The sequence below is a fragment of the Mustela nigripes genome, chromosome 3, assembly GCF_022355385.1.
Source record: "Mustela nigripes isolate SB6536 chromosome 3, MUSNIG.SB6536, whole genome shotgun sequence".
Taxonomy (NCBI): Eukaryota; Metazoa; Chordata; class Mammalia; order Carnivora; family Mustelidae; genus Mustela; species Mustela nigripes.
Window position 1 is genome coordinate 160,411,311 of NC_081559.1, and position 20,182 is coordinate 160,431,492.

General features: G+C 35.4%; 1 protein-coding gene across 3 annotated transcripts in view; it reads left to right on the forward strand.

Moving 5' to 3' along the window:
* VPS13B (vacuolar protein sorting 13 homolog B) overlaps nucleotides 1-20,182 on the forward strand; it is a 756,179-nt gene that overhangs the window by 368,981 nt on the left and 367,016 nt on the right. The gene's annotated exons all lie outside the window — the stretch shown is intronic.

Below are 20,182 nucleotides of genomic sequence, written 5' to 3' on the forward strand. Positions count from 1 at the left end.
CTCACTTCTTTTAGTTCTTTTTCTTTTAAACTTTATTTTTATGCTTTATCTTGTGTTTTCTGTTACTTTTTTTTTTCCAGCTCACTGATGATGCTTATGTTTCATCCATTCTGCTGTTGAATACCTTTAGTGTACTTATAAGTTCAGTTTTAATATCTCTTTTGTGTTTTCTTATTTTCTATCTCTGTGTAGATGCTACTGTTGTGTTCCTCCATTGCTTAGATAGGTGAGCATCTTTATGACTGTTATTTTGAACACCATCTGGTAAATTGTGTTCCTCCATTTCATTAAAATCTTTTTCTGCAGATTTTCCTTATTTTTTGGTTTGGAATATATTCCTCTGTCTACTCATTTTGCTTGTTTATCTCTATGTATTAGGTTAAATGGCTACTTCTCTCAGTCTTGTGTAGGAGCTGTTTTGTGCGGCCCAGAAGCACTATCTCCTGTGGCTGCCAGAGCTAGACACGCTGTGGGTATCCCTTCTGTGGACTGTTCATCCACTAGCTTTCATAGGGCCGCCACTGTTATGTGTGAAAGGTAGGGCTCTGGGTGCTCGTCTGGCTTTTTCTTTGTATCTTGGCTACTGCATGGGGAAAATGGGCTTCCAGCTTCTTGCCTATCCTGGCTTGCTCTCTTGGTGGATTGGGCATGGCCTGGGGCATTTATCTGGCTTTTTTACACCTTGCGTGCCACATGGGAGTGGACAGGGCAGGAGGCTTACCTGATCTGTTCATGGTAAGTGTAGGCAGACCATCCCCACCTACACCAAAGCACATTCTAAATAAAATGGTAAAAGGTAGGGGTGCCTGTGTGGCTCAGTCTCTTAGTCTTTTCATACTTAATTTTAGCTCAGGTCATAATCTCAGGGTCAAGAGATTGAGCCCCGTATCTGGTTCCAGCAGACTAAATGGGGTCCACCTAAAATGGTACCTTTTGGCTTATTCACCAACAAGGTAGGATGAGATTGCAAAAATGACTATTGACAACAACCTTTCTATTCACTGTTAAAATCCTTCCAGATTCCTTTTTAAAATCTCTTAAATTTATTTATCTATTATTTATTTATTTCCTTGCAGATTTCTGTCTCTCTGGTAGCCACTTTAACATTAGTAAATGGGTCTTTCTCTCTTATGGTCTAAATGTTTTTTATTTCTTGCTTTTGTGATGGATCACAGGGCAAATATGTTTGGGGGGCAAGTGCTTTGAGAACAGAACTTTATTTCCTAACATACTATGATTTGCCTGGTCTTGATCATTGTTGATACTAAAAACTATACATTTTAGACCTTGTCTTTACTGTGCCTGCCCTTAAGGTAAGGGCACAGTCCCTTAACTTTTCCAGGGAGTGTTCTATTTGTAGGACCTCTTCCACTTGTGCTTCATCTGGGGTGGTTTTCGGGCAAAGCCATGTCTGCCTCTTCCACTCTTCTACATGTCTCTCTTTTGACTTTTGTGTGAATGTGCTGCTCATCTAGGCCTCAGGTCCTTTTTAGGGAAAAACAATGCCATATGTGGTTTTAAGTTATTGTGTCTACAGAAGGAGGTGAGTTCAGGGTCTTCTTATTTCGCCATCTTGAACTCTCTCATGAAAAATTGGTAGGAAAAGTATACAGTAGGTTTGTTGTTGTTGTCATTTTGTTTTGGTTGGGTTTGGTTTTTTGCTTTGTTTTTTAAGGTATTTGAAAAAGACAGGAGAGAGCAGGTGGTATCTAGATGTGTATATGCCTCAATATTTTTAGGTTGCAAGGAACAGAAATCTAGTCAGGATAATTTAAACAAAAATGGAACTTAATGACTCTTTCTTTTTATATTCTATTATAGAAAGCAACTTGGAGTTTTAGTTAAAATTGGAGTTTTAGTTAAAATTTTGAGATTAATCCCACCATTTGACTCTGGTTATGAACACCATATTTTCTATTTTAAAATTTTATTTATTTATTTATTTGACAGGCAGAGATCACAAGCAGGCAGAGAGGCAGGCAGAGAGAGAAAGAAGGAAGCAGGCTCCCTGTGGAGTAGAGAGCCTGATACGGGGCTCGATCCCAGGACTCCAGGTGCATGGAACACCATATTTTCAATTAAACCTTTTTCTCTTTTTATTTTCTTATTCTCACAAGACCTGCTTAATTATTTTTTTCTTGCTCTTTGTCTTTGGTGTTGCTTGGTTATCATTGTGAGTTCTAGATTTCTATGAAAACTGTAACTTATTGATACCAGTTATTTAAATTTATGATGGAATGAAGAACAAAGAATAGAGTTTCCTGTGTAACCAAGATTTTGTGCTTCAGACCTTTTATTTTGATGGAAATACTTTACTATATTGCAGTGTTTGTATTGTTGTGGATCATAACACCCTGTTATTTAAAAAGGAAATTCAGGGGACGCCTGGGTGGCTCAGTTGGTTAAGCAGCTGCCTTCGGCTCAGGTCGTGATCCCAGCATCCTGGGATCGAGTCCCACATCGGGCTCCTTGCTTGGCAGGGAGCCTGCTTCTCTCTCTGCCTCTGCCTGCCATTCTGTCTGCCCGTGCTCGCTCTCCCCCCCCCCCCCGATAAATAGATAAAATCTTAAAAAAAGAAATAAAAAAATAAAAAGGAAATTCATATGCGGTATTTCTTTAGAGAAAAGTAGGGCCACTATTCCCATTGCTAGCTACTACCCAACCCCAGCTTTAGTATCATCTTCTGTGTTCTTTGAATAAAGGACATCTCTGTCCTACTGCAGGACTTTAGCAGATACTCCATAGGTGACAACCTCCTTCTTGATCTCTTTTCTAGTCTTTCTTTGCATTTTTCAGGCTTCCATGTACTTCACTTGCTAGGTCCTTCTGTTCTGTGCTCTTACTGCTTTTGACTCATCACTCTTAATACTCCTATCCCAATTTTAGTTATTTTTATTCAGCCCCTGATGTCCTTACTCGGGTGAAAAGGGCAAGAAGCATATCTGTCTTGTTCGTGGTGTTATTCCTATCACCTAGCACAATGAATGGCACAAAATAGGGCTCACTAATTCTAGAGTATGCTGTTCAGTACATAGTTTTTGGTTACTCTAAGGAGCAAAAAAAAAAAAAAAAAAAACTTTAAAAATGAAAAGGGCAACTTCTCACTTGTCTTCAAGTTCATAAATAATTGAAAAAGAATTCTTTGTCATTATGATTTGAAAAAAAGTAAAAAAAAAATATTACAGAATGAACAAGGGGTGAACAAGAAGGCTTCTCATAGATTTCAAGCTTACTCTGTACTGAATTTAAGGTTCAAAATGAGGAACCCTTTGTTGAGCTGTCATCTGATTTCAATTGCCATGGAAAGGGAGAGATGATGTCTAATATAGTCAGATCCAATCTATATAGGGTATTTGGGTCAAAATCAACATCTTGAGTTTCATTAGCAGGCATTTGCAGTGAGGCTTGCAGATGTAATTTGCTACATCCAGCTCACACCTCTGAGCAGATGGGTCTCTACACTGTGCCTAGCAGAGGTTTATTTTTTCTTCTTTGAAAGAGTTGCCTGCAACTTTAATAAAATATTTTGACAGAAATGGAATATTGAGATCATTTATAAATTAAAACTCTGCTCTTGTTGGATTTAGTGAATTTACATAGAAACTGATGTTAAAATTGTTGAGCATCTGTGAAAAACAGAAAGGCTATTTTTCCATGTAATTTTTTTTCATCCTACTGGTTTATATTTGTTCCATTTTTGAAATTTTTAATATCTTACTTTGATAAGTATAATTTCCACTTGTTCTGAAAGATGATGCTGTACTATTATAATAGTTTTCTTGTTTCCAGTTTTACTCAATGTCTGTGACTTTAGTTTTTAATCCGTATGTAAATGAGATACCTTAGGGAAAAGAAGCAGCTCAGAAAAGAGCTTAAGATTTGTTCTTGATGTTGCTGCTGTTAAATAAATCTCTTTGAGGCCATCATATATGTATTACAAATGAAGTTAAGCTGTCGAAATGCCTAAATGTAGTTAATATAATTGTTATATACATTATTATGTTCTCAATAGCTCACATCCATCCTGCTACCTCATATGTTCAGCTGTGGGTTCTGTGACTCAAAGGTTTGAAAATGAACCTTACTTTATTTATTTCCTGTCAGTCAGTTTTGTATTTCCCAACAACTCTCCTCCCTGCTATGCATGCACACATACACGCACACACACGCACACAAACTTATTTTAAAAACAAAACCAATATGGCAGATCCAGTGTGTCATATTTTTCCTTTAAAATAAAATATGTAATTTATATTGCCTAGAGATCATAAAAATGTGTTTTTTAAATGATACCAAGGTAACATATTCTCATTAAAGGACTTTTTAAAAAATGGGGATATAAGTGGCATGTAGCGTTGGTTAATTTAGGGTATAGAACATGTTGATTTGCTGCTACCTTTATATATTGCAGTATGATTACCATCGGGGTATCAGCTAACACTTCTCTAGGTCACATAATTATCATTTCTCTTTTATGGTGAAAACTTTTAATACCTAAAACAGCTTTGAAGTATATAATACAATATTATTGACCATAATTGGGGAGTCATGCATTAGGCCTCCAGAACTTCTTCATTTTCTTGTTGTAAGTTTGTAACCTTTAATAGAATATCCCCAATTTCCCCACCCCCCCAGGCCCTAATAACCACCATTCTACTCTATGTTTCTGTGAATTCACCTTCTTTAGACTGCATATGCACATGATATTGAGTATTTGTCTTCCTCTCTCCGTCTTAGCTCACTTAGCATAATGTCCTCATTAATGGAAATTTTTTAAAGTAAGAATATATATGGAGCGCCTGGGTGGCTCAGTCATTAAGTGTCTGCCTTTGGCTCAGGTCATGATCCCAGAGGCCTGGGATGGAGCCCTCCATCGGGCTCCCTGCTTGGCAGGAAGCCTGCTTCTCCTTCTCCTACTCCCCCTGCTTGTATTCCCTCTCTCGCTGTGTATCTGTCAAATAAATAAATAAAACCTTAAAAAAATAAATAAAGTAAGTAAGAATATACAGATGAAAAGAAAAATTACTTTGATGATAATTACTATTAACAGTTTAATTTGTATTTCTTCCCAGTGTTTATTCTTTCTGTTTTGTGTGATAAATATATACAGACATATACACATAAAATTTTCATTATGTAAACTGATTGTATTCATAATGTACAATTAGGATAATTCCTGACAAAATTTTCAGCACTGTTTTTTTTTTCTTTTACTATATTATCATGCACATTTCACATGGGCTTACCATATTTTGAATCCATTTCCATCTAAAAGTAAGAGGATTTTAAAGAATCTGCCTTAACTTTTTATTTTTTTCTTTTTTTTTTTTAAAGATTTTATTTATTTATTGGACAGAGAGAGAGATCACAAGTAGGCAGAGAGGCAGCCAGAGAGAGAGGAGGAAGCGGGCTCCCCGCTGAGCAGAGAGCCCGATGTGGGGCTCGACCCCAGCATCCCAGCACCCTGGGACCATGACCAGAGCCGAAGGCAGAGGCTTAACCCACTGAGCCACCCAGGCGCCCCTGCCTTAACTTTTTCTTAGTGTTTAGTGAATGTGGACTTGCTCCTTTCTGTAAATTGTATTTTCTTGGGTTGCAAGGAAGAAGGAAAGTCCAGTTATCTTAGGAAATGGGGGTTCAGTGATCTCTGATGGCTAACAGGAGAATATCAGAAGCGATCTTTAGTGGCCCAAGTATGGCAGACAGAGAGTGGGATGTAAATGAGGACGTACCGGTCGTCCTGCTTACCCACTGACACGTTGGGCTGGGCTTTTTTCTTCTCTACTACTGTCCTTAACATCTTTAAACACCTTTTTTGAAGTATAATTTACATTCGTGACATTTACTCATTATATGAGAACAGTTCAATGATTTTTAGTAAATTTATAAAGTTAGGCAACCATCACCACAACATAGTTTTAGAACATTTCTATCACCTCAGAGTTCCTTTATGTCCATTTTGCAATTTATTTCTGTTCCACATGCTCCAGCCCTAAGCACCACTGATCTCTCTCTTTATAAATTTGCCTTTTCTGGACATTTAATATAATGGAATCATACAACATGTGGTCTTTTTCATCTTTCTTAGTACCTTATATACTTATGTATCAGTGTATTCAGGGTACATTGGGTTTTTTCGTTTAGGATAATATTTTTTAAAGTTCATGATGTAGCATGTGTCAGTAGTTTGTATTGCTGAGTAACATTTATTCTATAATCATACCACACTTTGTTTATTAATTCGGCAGTTGATATTAAATTGCATTGTTACTAGTTTTTGACTGTTATGATTAATGCTACTGTGAACATTTGGGTACGTGGTATATGGACAGATGCTATAATCCATATGGATAGAGTCTTTGGAGTGGGATTACTGGATTTTATGGTGAGTTTTTTTTGAACATTTAGGATAATGGCCAAATACTTCAGAAGCAATTGTACCATTTTTACATTCCACTATTAACATGTTAGGTTTTACTTTCAATATATCTTTGCCAGCACTTGGTATTTTTGCCATTCTAAGAGAGTATATGGTACTTTACTGGGGAGTCACTTTGCATTTCTGTAATGACTAATGATACTGACTGTTTTTTTCATGTACTTAATGTATTTGCTTAGGGAAATGTATATTTAAATTATCTTATTTTTAAGTTGTTCTAGATGTGTATTTTTTTCAGATATTTTATTTGCTAATATTTTCTGTAGATTGGGGCTTTTATTTGCATTTTCCTTTTTTAAAGTTTTTATTTAAATTCCAGTTAGTTAACATACAGTGTGCTCTTAGTTTCAGGTTCAGCAGTTCCATGCAGTGCCCAGTGTTCTTACAGCAAGTGTGCTCCCTAACCCCATCACCTCTTTCACCCATCCACCCGACCCACCTCCCCTCTTAACTGTCAGTTTGTTCTCTATAGTTAAGAGTCTGTTTCTTGGTTTGCCTCTCTTTTTCTCCCCTATACCACTTTGTTTTGTTTCTTAAATTCCACATATGAGTGAAGTCATATGGTATTTGTCTTTCTGATGGACTTATTTTGCTAAGCAGAGTATTCTTTAGCTCCTTTTATGTCATTGCATATGGCAAGATTTCATTTTTTTATGACAGTAATATTCCATTGTATATATATACCACATCTTCTTTATCCATTCATCAGTTGGTCGATAACTTGCTCTGTTTCCATAGTTTGCATTTGCATTTTCTTAATAGTAAATTTTGAAACAGATTTTAGAATTTGATAAAATCCTCTTTTATCAATTTTATTAACTGCTTTTGGTATCTTAGTTTTAGCCTTAGAGTTTGGTATGTGGTCATTTTGATGTATTTTTTGTATATGGTGTGAAGTAAGAGTTGAGAGTCTTAAGTTCATTTATTGTATGTGGATATTCCTAGCATTATTTGTTCAAAACACCATCCTTATGGAATTATCTTGGCACCTTTGCTGAAAAATCAACCATAAGTCTAAGGTTTTTTGTTTATTTTCCCCTGGACTCTCAATTCTATTCCATTAATCTCTATGCTATCTTTGTCCTTGTAGCACATGATGTTGATTACTGTGGTGTGTTATATTGTCTTTAAAATTATGTGAGATAAGTCATCCAACTGTCTTTTTTCCTTAGAAATTATTTTGTCTATTTTAGGCTCTTTATATCCTTATGCAAATTTTAGCATTAGTTTATGGGTTTCTACAAAAAGCCTGCAAAAACCTTGGTAGGAATTGCATTTAATTTATAAATAAAATGTCATGATATTTGCCATCATAAGACTATTTATTTAGACCTTCAGCCTGTGGTCATAGAATGTTTCTCCTTTTATTCAGTAGTATTTTGCAAATGTCAGTGTCTTACCTGCCTTGTATATCCTTAATTACATTTTTAAAATGCATTTTATATATTTGAACTTGCTGTGAATGGAATTATGTTCTTATTGTCATATAAAAATATAATTCTGTATGTTTCCCTCATATCCTGGGATCTCACCGAACTTGTTTATTCTAGTTGCTTTTAGGATGGATTCTCTGAAAATTTCTATATACCTTTCTAGTTCCTATGAACTATGCCATCTGTGAATAAAGACTTTCACTTCTTTCTTTCCAATCTGGATGTCATTAATTTTTGTTTTTAGTTTAGTACACTGGCTAAATCTCCAGTACAGTGCTGCATAGAACCAATGAGCGCACGTGTCCTTGCCTTGTTCTCGAATCTAGAAAGAAAGCCTTTAGACTGTCACCACTAAGTATTATGGTCGCTGTGGACTTTTCGTAGATGTCTGCATCAGGTTAAGAAAGAACATTTTTTTCTCAATTTATTGACACTTTTTACCATGCAATTATTTGGATTTTTTTCAGATGCTCTTATGATCTATTGAGATACTGGCTGTGTGTGTGTGTGTGTGTGTGTGTGTGTGTGTGTGTGTTTCACTTTATACTATTAATGTGGTATATAACTTAATTTTACATAATTAAGTGATTAAATGATTAAACTAATCTTGGATTTGGAAGATGTATCTTGCTTTCTTATGGAGTATCATTGCCTTATATGGTGCTGGGAAGTTTGCCTTTTGACTTTTTTCTTACGATTTTACTAGTTCTTGAAAGAAAGAGTATGTGAGCCAGAGGTGGGGGAGGGAGGGGGAAGAGAGAGGAAGAGAATCTTAAGTAGAGTCCACCCAGAGTCAGACAGGGAGCTCAGTCTCATGACCCCAAGATCGTGACTTGAGCTGAAACCAAGAGTCAGACACTTAACCACCTGAGCCACCATGTGCCCCATGCTTTTTTTTTTCCCTAATAATTTTTGTGTATATATTTATGACAGATTTTACTCTATAGTTTTCTGGCAGATAAGTTCTCCTTATCTGGTTTTCATAACAGGACAATTCTGGCCTTGTAGAATAACTTGGGAAATCTTTCCACCTCCTCTGTTACTGAAAGTGTGTGGAGGAATGGCATTATTTTGTTAATCTTTGATAGAATTTACTCTTGTGACTACAGGGAATGGGTGGACTGCTTTTTTTTTTATAGAAAGTTTTTAAATTAATAATTCAGTCACTTTTTTTGTTTTTAGATCTATTCAGATTTTCTATTCCTCTTCTAGTCAGTGTTAATAAATTCTAGTCAGCGTTAATAAATTGTCTAGAAAGTTATCCATTTATCTAAGTTCTCTTAATTGTTGGTGTATACAGAGCTCATAATACTGTTTTTTATCCTTCTTAGTTTTATTAGGGTTGGTAGTCATATTCCTTCCGTAGTTATTGATTTTGGTAATTTGTGGATTATCTTCTTTTTGAAGTTAAAGAGTTGTCATGTTGCTGATCTAGTCTTAGGATCAACTTTAGTTTTATTGATTTTTTTCTGTTGTGTTTCATTCATTTCTGCTATAATCTTAATTTTTTTCTGCTTGCTTTCTGTTTGATTTTCTTTTTTTCTGATTTCTCAAGGGGAAAACTTAGATTTTTTTTTAACTTGGTTATTGATATAACAGTTTATTGTTTTATGATATAGACATTAAATGCCTATAAATTTTTCTTTAAGCACTCCTTTAACTGCATTTCAGAAATTCACAAATATTGTTGTTCTTATTTACTTTACAGTATTTTATAATTTTCCTTATGTTTTCTTCTCTGGCCCTTGTGTTATTTAGAAACACTGGGTTGTTTAACTTCCAGATACTTGAAAATTTCATGGATTTCTTTTTGTTGCTGTTTTCTGATTTAACTATAGTCTAGAACATAGATTTAATAATTTAATCCCTTTAAATTTATTAACCTTTGTGTTATGGTCTATCATATGGTCTATTTGAGAGACTGTTCCATATGTGCTTCAGTGGTTTCTCTGTGGTGTGTCAGTAAGGTTGAATGGGCTGATATTGTTGTATACTCATCTATAGACACAGTGACTTCCTATCTATTTATTTTATCAATTATTGAGAGTGGAGTATTGAAATATTCAGGTTTTACTGTTTAGTTGCTTATTCTTTAAATCCTGTCAGTTTTTGCTTCTTGTATTTTGAAGCTCTGTGGTTAGATGCATATGCATATGTAATTAATTGGTAACAGCTTCCTAAAGTATTGACCCCATTATCACTATTAAGTGTCTCTTTTTCTCTCTGTAATACTCACTTTTAAAAAAAGATTTTATTATTTATTTGAGAGAGAGAGAGAGCATGAGTAGGGAGAAGGGAGGAAGAGGGAAAGAGAGAGAGGATCTTAAGCAGACTCCCTACTGAGCATGGAGCCCAACATGGGGCTGGATCCCAGGACCCTGAGATCATGACCTGAGCCAAAATCAGAGTCCGATGCCTCACCGACTGTGCCAAGCAGATACAATATATACACCTCCTGCTTGCCCCCCCCATCTCTTTCTAAATAAAGAAATAAATATTTAAATTGGTCATTTGCTAATTATTGTCTCTTTCTTTTGTGTATTTTGTACCTCTGATCCTCTATTACTACCTCCTATATTTTAAATGTGTATTCTAGTGTACCATTCTTTTTTCTCCAATACTTACACAATGTACTTTTTCAATGGTGACTATATAGGGATTGTATTATTATGCATCTGAATTTATCACACTCTAACTTAGATCTATTTTAACCTAATTTTTATGAATTATAGAAAATTTGTTCTAACATATTTTATTCTCTACCTCATTCTGTTCATATAGATTACATCTCCATAAATAATTACCCAACAATAGTCGTATTTATTACTCTCTGCCTTTTAAAGAACTTAAGAGAAATGGGAAATAATACATTTATAGTCTTTCATATTAACCCACATCTTGTTCATATCCAGTTCTCTTCATTTTTTCCTGTCAGTTTGAATTAATATCTGACGGACTTACTTTAGTATTTCTCATAAGGCACTTTGTTAGCAATGAATCGCTCTTGCTTACCTGAGATTGTTTATCTCAGATTTTATTTTAATATTTGGAATATAATTTTTCTGGATATAGTGTGTTTGCCTTGACAGTTCATTATTTACTTTCCTATATTTTTTTCATCTCTTCTGGTATTTGAATGTAATTTCTCACTCCTTTTTTTCCCCCTTAGGGTCTTTTTTTCCCCCAGTTTTTATTTAAATTCCAGTTAGTTAAGATACAGGGTAATATTAGTTTCAGGTGTAAAATTTAGTGATTCACACTTACATACGACAGCTGGTGCTCATCACAAGTTGTGACTCCTTAATCCCATCACCTATTTAACTCAATCCCGTCACCTCTGCTCTGGTAACCATTAGTATGTTTTCTATAGTTAAGAGTATGTTTCTTGCTTTGCTTCTTTTTCCTCCCATGATCATTTGTTTCTTAAATTCCACTTATGAGTGAAATCATCTGGGATTTGTCTTTCTCTGACTTATCTCACTTAGCATAGTACTCTCTAGCTCTATCCATGCCATTGCAAATGGCAAAATTTCATCTTTTTTGATGGCTGAGTAATATTCCTCTGTGTGTGTGAGTGTGTGTGTATGTGTGTGTGTTTATCAGTCTTCTTTATCCATTCATCACTCAGTGAACATTTGGGCTCTTTCCTTAATTTGGATATTGTTGATAATCTGCCTTCTGAACTCTATTATTTTACATAAAAATCAACTTTAAAGTGTATTGATTTTCTCCTATATATAATTATTTTTTTTTTACTGCTTTCAAGAATTTCTCTGCTTCTTTAGCTTTAACCAATTTCTCTATATTAAATCTAGGTATTTGTGTGTTAATTTTCATCCTATTTGGGCTCTGTTGAACTATTTGAATGTTATGTGTTAATGCTGTTTATCAATTTTAGGATTCTTCAGCTATTGTTTCCTCAAATATTTTTCTCTTCTTTTCTCTGTTTTCTCCTTCTGGGTCTTGTGTTAAATTTGTATCAGTATGTTTGATGTTGTTCTTCAGGTCTCTGAGGCTTTGTTAATTTTTTCAAAAATTTTTTCAGATTGGATAATTTCTATTGATATGTCCTCCATTTTTTAAAAAGATCCTTTCTTCTTTCTCTTTTCTTTTCCCTTCCCTTCCTGTCCCTTTTCTTTCTTTTCCTTTCCTTTCTATTTGTTAGCATGAGCAGGGAGAGGGACAGAGAGGGAGGGAGAGGAAGACGGAAAGAATCTCAGGCAGACTCCAGAATTGAGCGTGGAGATCAATGCAGGGCTTGATCTCATGACTTAGAGATCATGATTTGAACTGAAACAGTCACTTAACCAACTGCTCTACCTAGATGCCCTGATAAGTTTCTTAAATATAAGTGAAATAATATAGCACTTTTCATTCTCTGTCTTATTTCACTTATCATAATACCCTCTATGTCCATCCATCTTTTCCAAATATATGCTCTCATTCTTTTTCCTGGCCACGTAATATTCAAGTGTGTTTCTTATCAACTAATCTGTTGATTGACACTTAGGTTGGTTTCATGTTTTGGCTCTTGTAAATAGTGCTGCAGTAAATGTAGAGGTGCATATATCCTTTTGAGTTAGTGTTTTTGTTTCCTCTGGCAAAATACCCAATAGTGAAATTATTGGATCATATAGTATTTCAATTTTTAATTTTTTGAGGAATCTCCATATTATTGTCCACTGTAGCTACACTGGTTTTGCATTCCCACCAATAGCACATGAGTGTTCTTTTTGTCTACATCCTTTCCAATACTTGTTTCTTATGTTTTTGTTACATTTTGACAGGTAGGAGGTGACATCTTATTGTGGCTTTTTATTTGCAGTTCCCTGATGAGTGAGGTTGAGCATTTTTATGTATCTGTTAGCCATCTAGACGTCTTCTTTGGAGAAATGTCTATACATGTCTTTTGTCCACTTTTAATTGAATTATTCATTGTGTGTGTGTCTTGTATAAGTTATTTATATATTTTGGATACAAACCCTTTATTGGACATGTCATTTGCAAATATATTTTCCCATTCCTTAGGTCTCCTTTTAGCTGTGCTGTTTCCTTTGCTGTGCACAAGCTTTTTATTTTGATGTTGTCCCTATAGTTTACTTTTGCATTTATTTCCCTTGCTTCAGGAGAAAGTTAGAAAAACGTTGCTACAGCAAATGTCAGAAAAATTACTGCCAGTGCTCTTTTCTAGGATTTTCATGGTTTCTGGTTTTATTATTTTATTTTTATTTTTATTTTTTTCCCCACTCTGAGTAGAATTTTAATCACACATGCTTTATGTAATCTGTACACAGGACATAAACAACTTACAAGACAATAAATCTGAAATCAAATGTACATATTGATATTTGCTTCTGAGATATGATTTGGACACCTATCTAGAAGGAAAATGTCATTTCTCTACTCAGTACTACATTTAAGGAAGTAAATGATCTGTACATCTTCCATCACCCACTGGTTATGTACTCTTAGCTTCATCCATGACAACCTCAACACCAGGTCATCTTTGAACCAGGCCTCTGCTCTTCTACAAATACCAGGTTTTCATGCTTCCCAGGGCTCCAGTCTTCATACATGAATAATTCTTGATGTCCCCTTGTGGGTTCCTGGGTTAAAATGCCCACTGTCTATTGCTTTTCTCTCCAAAAGTTACTCACTGTTTTACCTCTTTTTAAAAAAAAATTTATTTATTTTCAGTGTAACAGAATTCATTGTTTATGTACCACACCCAGTGCTCCATGCAATACGTGCCCTCCACAAAACCCACCACCTGGCTCCCCCAACCTCCCACCCCTGCCCCTTCAAAACCCTCAGATTGTTTTTCAGAGTCCATAGTCTCTTGTGGTTTATCTCCCCTTCCAATTTCCCTCAACTCCCTTCTCCATCTCTCCTTGTCCTCCATGTTATTTGTTATGCTCCACAAATAAGTGAAACCATATGATAATTGACTCTCTCTGCTTGATTTATTTCACTCAGCATAATCTCTTCCAGTCCCCTCCATGTTGCTACAAAAGTTGGGTATTCATCCTTTCTGATGGAGGCATAATACTCCGTAGTGTATATGGACCACATCTTCCTTATCCATTCATCCGTTGAAGGGCATCTTGGTTCTTTCCACAGTTTGGTGACCGTGGCCATTGCTGCTATAAACATTGGGGTACAGATGGCCCTTCTTTTCACTACATCTGTATCTTTGTGGTAAATACCCAGTAGTACAATTGCAGGGTCATACAGAACTCTATTTTTATTTTTTTTTAAAGATTTTATTTATTTATTTGACAGAGATCACAAGCAGGCAGACGGGCAGGCAGAGAGAGAGGAGGAAGCAGGCTCCCTGCCGAGCAGAGAGCCCGATGCTGGGCTCGATCCCAGGACCCTGAGATCATGACCTGAGCCAAAGGCAGCGGTTTAACCCACTGAGCCACCAGGCGCCCCTCTATTTTTAATTTCTTAAGGAATATCCACACTGTTTTCCAACGTGGCTGCATCAACTTGCATTCCCACCAACAGTGTAAGAGGGTTCCCCTTTCTCCACATCCTCTCCAACACACGTTGTTTCCTGTCTTGTTAATTTTGGCCATTCTAACTGGTGTAAGGTGCTATCTCAGTGAGGTTTTAATTTGAACCTCCCTGATGGCTAGTGATGATGAACATTTTTCCATGTGTCTGATAGCCATTTATATGTCTTCATTGGAGAAGTGTCTGTTCGTGTGTTCTGCCCATTTTTTGACATGATTATCTGTTTTGTGTGTGTTGAGTTTCAGAAGTTCTTTATAGATCCTGGATATCAACCTTTTGTGTGTACTGTCATTTGCAAGTATCTTCTCCCATTCTGTGGGTTGCCTCTTTGTTTTGCTGACTGTTTCCTTTGCTGTGCAGAAGCTTTTGATCTTGATGAAGTCCCAAAAGTTCACTTTCACTTTTGTTTCCTTTGCCTTTGGAGGCATATCTTGAAAGAAGTTGCTGTGGCTTATATCGAAGAGGTTACTGCCTATATTCATCTCTAAGATTCTGATGGATTCCTGTCTCATGTTGAGGTCTTTTATCCATTTTGAGTTTATCTTTGTGTAAGGTGTAAGAGAATGGTCGAGTTTCATTCTTCTACATATAGCTGTCCAATTTTCCCAGCACCATTTATTGAAGAGACTGTCTTTTTTCCTATTTTTATTTTTAGGTCTTTAATCTATTTTGAATTTATTTTTTGTGTTTGGTATTAGAAAATAATCCTTCAGGGGCACCTGGGTGGCTCGGTGGGTTAAGCCTCTGCCTTCGGCTCAGGTTATGATCTCAGGGTCCTGGGATGGAGCCCCACATTGGGCTCTCTGCTGAGCCCGCTTCCCCTCTCTCTACCTGCCTCTCTGCCTACTGGTAATCCCTCTTTCTCTGTGTCAAATAAATAAATAAATAAATCTTTTTAAAGAAAAAGAAAAAAAGTAATCCTTCATTCTTTTGCTTGTAGCTGTCCAGTTTTCCCAGTACCATATATTGAAAATACTGTCTTTTCCTCATTGTATAGTCTTGCCTCCTTTATCATAGATTAGTTGACCATATAAATATGTTTATTCCTGGGCTGTATATTTGGTTCCATTAATCTTTGTGAATATTTCTGTGTGAGTACATACTGTTTTGATAACTACAGCTTTATCGCGTATCTTGAAATCTGGTATTGTGAATCCTGCAACTTTGTTCTTCTTTCTCAGGATTGTTTTGGTTTTGGGGGGGTTTCTGTAATCTGTACAAATATTGTTATTCTTTGTTCTAGTTATGTGAAAAATGTTCTTGGTATTTTGATAGGAATTGTATTGAATCTGTAGATTGCTTCAGGTAATATGGACATTTTAACAATATTAATTCTTCCAATCTTTGAGCATAAACTATCTTTCTCTGTGTTTGTGTCGTCTTAAATGTCTTTCATCAGTGTTTTACAGTTTTCAGAATACAGATCTTGCACCTCCATGGTTGTTTACTCATAGGTATTTTATTCTCCTTGGTGCAGTTTGAGTGTGTGTGTATAATACATATATAATTTTCTTTGTTATCTAAACCAGTTTTTTATCTTCTGCTTCTAGTATCATGCAAAATCAGTAACATATTACAATGTAAGGAATTCCACTGTGTGTACTTTTTTAACGCTTTTCTCGTAATAAGTGAATGTTATCTAATAAACTCTAGTGCTCTCTTCCTCATTTTTGACACATAACACAGTCTTACTGAGTTTTCTTTATGTATTTATTTTTCCCCAAAGCCTGGTCCTATTCATGCTCTTTCAAATTATTTAATCTAAATTAAAACAGTGTTGTGTTTGTCATTTTCATGATAATTATCTTATTGGTATCTTTTTCTCTGTCAGTAATACAGTTTTCACAAATTCACACAGAAATGGAATTATAAATTTTGTTTTTCATTTTTCTTAGTTCTTTAGATCCTTTGAAAATATCTGAATTCTGCCAGCAATAATTTATCTAAAATAAAACATGTTACTGCATTAGAACTTTACAATTAAATTTTAAAATACTGGTCTTGAAAGTCTCAGAATAGTTCATGGTTCTGGCCTGCCATGTATCATATGAACATGAATGTGCCAGGTGAACATATTTTAGGGAGTCCCTAGAACATTATGTTCCCAGTTTTATAAATAGGTAAGGTGTTTTTATTTTGTTTGCACCTGTATTCAAGAGGAATACTTGTGCAGCTAATGATTTGCTGTGTTTTGATAATTTTTTTCTCAATGATTAATTGTGGGAGTTATTTTCATTACATGTTAAGATCCCAACTTGTAGGTGGAGTTTGCTTTTTATTTTTTTTTTTCTGTTTTGTTTTTTTTTTATATTTATTTATTTATTTATTTATTTTAATTTTTTATTTTTTATAAACATATATTTTTATCCCCAGGGGTACAGGTCTGTGAATCACCAGGTTTACACACTTCACAGCACTCACCAAATCAAATACCCTCCCCAAAGTCCATAATCCCACCCCCTTCTCCCAAACCCCCTCCCCCCGGCAACCCTCAGTTTGTTTTGTGAGATTAAGAGTCACTTATGGTTTGTCTCCCTCCCAATCCCATCTTGTTTCATTTATTCTTCTTCTACCTGCAGGGGGCCTGGGTGGCTTAGTTGGTTAAGAGTCTGTCTTTGGCTCAGGTCATGATCCCAGGGGTCCTGGGAACAAGTCCTGCATTGGACTCCCTGCTGGGAGCCTGCTTCTCTCTCTTCCACTCTTCCTGCTTGTGTTTCCTCTCTCGCTGTATCTCTCTCTTTCAAATATATAAGTAAAATTAAAAAAAAAAAAAAGAAAGACAATCTGCAGACTAAATAAATGGGCATAAAGTACTGCTTTAAAAGTTCTGTTTAAGACTTAGAATATGATAAAACAAATTTCAATTTATTGGTCTCATTCCAAAAGAGAAGCAGAGATACATCTGCCATAGTACTAAGGTTGTTTGAGATTTTATTTTTAATTTGACAAATTTAAATTCAGTGCTCTTCATCCAACATATCCACCATTTAGCCTTTCTTGGATAACATAAAATTTGAAAAACTATATATAGCTCACTACCAGTTTTAAAATATCTAACCTGAAATCATTCCAGAATATTTTAAGACAAATTTGGCAAAGAGTTTATTTTGTAAAATAGCATGGAACTTTGTGTAGGTTTTAAAATAATTTTAGAATTAGTTACAGATAATTTAAAGTTTGTCATTCTTTCTTGGGGGCAAATATTTTAAATCTTAAGACAGGCAGAGTACCACAGTGCTGACCACATACTATTATGCAGTTTTCATTGTTTCCAGTCAAGTTATTGTGCCCTACTATGTAGCTAGATTTATTCTAGTATTCAGGTCTCAATTTCAAGGATTCCAATTTTAATCTTATGAACTATATTTGGTCAGGACATTTTGAGTATTCAAACTTAAAAGAACCTATCCTGTAGTATCTACTCAATATCACCATTCATAGTTCAAATGGTTACTTATATTCCATGTATATGTGTGTATATGTATAAATATATAGTCTGATCCAGTTTGTAATTCACTTGGTATTTTTACTGTCACTGGAAGATAATCTGAATGTAAAATTACAGTATGATCCTGCTTCTGCATGGGCATATCCAGCAAAATGCAGGAAAAAAAAAAAGACATGAAGGAAATATTAGTTGCATTAATAGTTGTTATTGGGAGTGGCAAGGTTTTGACTAGTTTTGATATTTCTTCTTTATATATTTTCTAATTTATCTTTTGCGATGTATCAGTACCTCTCATTTTGGCAAGTTTTGATTTTTCTTCTTAGATATAAATATTTTCTGCTTAGGAAAATATTTTTAGGACTGGTTTTGATTTTTCTTTACATATTGTCTAACTTATATGCAGTGAGGTATTCTTCTCTATTTAGAAAAAATGTATTTTCAATTTGCTTAAAAATAATTTAGCTCTCATAACAATGTCTATAATGTTATTACTTACAAGTGCTAGTAGAATTGCAAAGTCAAAACTGTAAATCATAGAAACCTATTTTTCATTAGTTGGCATCTCAAGAGTAAATGTTAATAAATACTCCAATACTCAGTATACTTGAAAAAATCGGAAAAATCCTTGAGGAGAACACGGGAAGCAACCTCTTCGACCTCTGCCGCAGCAACATCTTCCTAGGAACAACGCAAAAGGCAAGGGAAGCAAGGGCAAAAATGAACTATTGGGATTTCATCAAGATCAAAAGCTTTTGCACAGCAAAGGAAACAGTTAACAAAATCAAAAGACAACTGACAGAATGGGAGAAGATATTTGCAAACGACATATCAGATAAAGGACTAGTGTCCAGAATCTATAAAGAACTTAGCAAACTCAACACCCAAAGAACAAATAATCCAATCAAGAAATGGGCAGAAGACATGAACAGACATTTCTGCAAAGAAGACATCCAGATGGCCAACAGACACATGAAAAAGTGCTCCATATCACTCGGCATCAGGGAAATACAAATCAAAACCACAATGAGATATCACCTCACACCAGTCAGAATGGCTAAAATCAACAAGTCAGGAAATGACAGATGCTGGCGAGGATGCGGAGAAAGGGGAACCCTCCTACACTGTTGGTGGGAATGCAAGCTGGTGCAGCCACTCTGGAAAACAGCATGGAGGTTCCTCAAAATGTTGAAAATAGAACTGCCCTATGACCCAGCAATTGCACTATTGGGTATTTACCCTAAAGATACAAATGTAGTGATCCAAAGGGACACATGCACCCGAATGTTTATAGCAGCAATGTCCACAATAGCCAAACTATGGAAAGAACCTAGATGTCCATCAACAGATGAATGGATCAAGAAGATGTGGTATATATACACAATGGAATACTATGCAGCCATCAAAAGAAATGAAATCTTGCCATTTGCGACAACATGGATGGAACTAGAGCGTATCATGCTTAGCGAAATAAGTCAAGCAGAGAAAGACAACTATCATATGATCTCCCTGATATGAGGAAGTGGTGATGCAACATGGAGGCTTAAGTGGGTAGAAGAATCAATGAAACAAGATGGGATTGGGAGGGAGACAAACCATAAGTGACTCTTAATCTCACAACAAACTGAGGGTTGCCGGGGGGAGGGGGTTTGGGAGAAGGGGGTGGGATTATGGACATTGGGGAGGGTATGTGATTTGGTGAGTGCTGTGAAGTGTGTAAACCTGGTGATTCACAGACCTGTACCCCTGGGGATAAAAATATATGTTTATAAAAAATAAAAAATTAAAAAAAAAAAAATGAGGATGATGGATGTTCCTGGAAAAAAAAAAAAAAATCATTTCACAAAGTACTTTATAACCACATTAAAATGGTTTTATCTCATAATTTTTGTTCATGAATTAATCTCTGATACATAAATAAAAGCAAAAAGTATAAAAAAGGAAAGGAATTTTACTTTTACTCCTGATATTTATGAGTGCTTATTTTTCATCAAGTATATTTTATTTTAAAATAACATATTATACCTAACAATCACCAGCAGAAAATAACAAAATGCATCTTGGGTCTTACCCTCAGAGATTCTGCTTAAGAAGGTCTGAATTAGAAACCAAGAATCTATGGTTTATATGTGCACCCACATGATTTTGGTGCAGATGATCCAACAGATGATAATAGATTATTCTTTTCCTCTCTTATTCCTCTGCTAGATCTATGGTCTCCAAGGTATAATGACTACATCCCCAGCAATTGTACAGTACATCCCACTAGGATGAAGGAAAACGAAGTTAGAATTTCTATTTATATCTCCATCTCATTTCCATAAGTTCTATTTCTATATGTTTCAT